The sequence below is a fragment of the Morone saxatilis genome, unplaced genomic scaffold, assembly GCF_004916995.1.
Source record: "Morone saxatilis isolate NCDOM2014 unplaced genomic scaffold, NCSU_SB_2.0 Contig20, whole genome shotgun sequence".
NCBI lineage: Eukaryota > Metazoa > Chordata > Actinopteri > Moronidae > Morone > Morone saxatilis.
Window position 1 is genome coordinate 9,756,797 of NW_023339763.1, and position 774 is coordinate 9,757,570.

Here is a 774-nt window from a genome sequence, read left to right on the forward strand (position 1 = left end):
GACAGAGACAAAGGTGCACAGCAACAACAGTAGCAACAACTACACTAATAGTAGTGACTGATGATGATGAACATGAAGAATATTAAAATCTTAAAGAGTGAAGCGGGTGTTATTCTAGGCTATTGTAATTTTTTTTTTACTGTTAACAAATTTCATAAAAAGACCAAAACCAACAACGTACAATTTCCATATACTCAGCCCCATGAAGATACAAATCTTTAAATTGGGTCACAAAGACATACTAAAATATATATACATAAAATGTATATCATAATATATATAATAAAATAAGAAGCCTAAGTAATTTCTTCAAAAAGCTGTCTACTGTAGTTTTAGCAGAGGAAAACTGAAGTATAAACTGCATTTTGTTGGGGACTATTTTCAGCACTGGATTCATACACATTTAGTGATTATTTACAGCAACAGAGCAGTGTATGTGAGATTGACTCAAAAGAAAAAAACTACAGTCTCACCCAGTGCAACAGTGTGGCTTATTAACAGTTTAAACATTTTTTGAATAATTGATGTTTATAATACGAAGGAATACCCTGTATTGCTTTGGCTACACCGGCTTTTGTTTACACCGGTGCCACCCCCGAGCCCGCGTGTGTCCCCATGTTCAAACTCTTTGCCCCTATGGTAGATAAAACATGATAAAGTGCCGGCTCGGGTCCCATTCCAGTAGAGAAAATTTGATGAAGTGCCTTCTGGGTGCTCTTCAAGTGAACAGAATGTCATAAAGTGCCCTTTAGGGTGCTAATCCCAACCCTGACT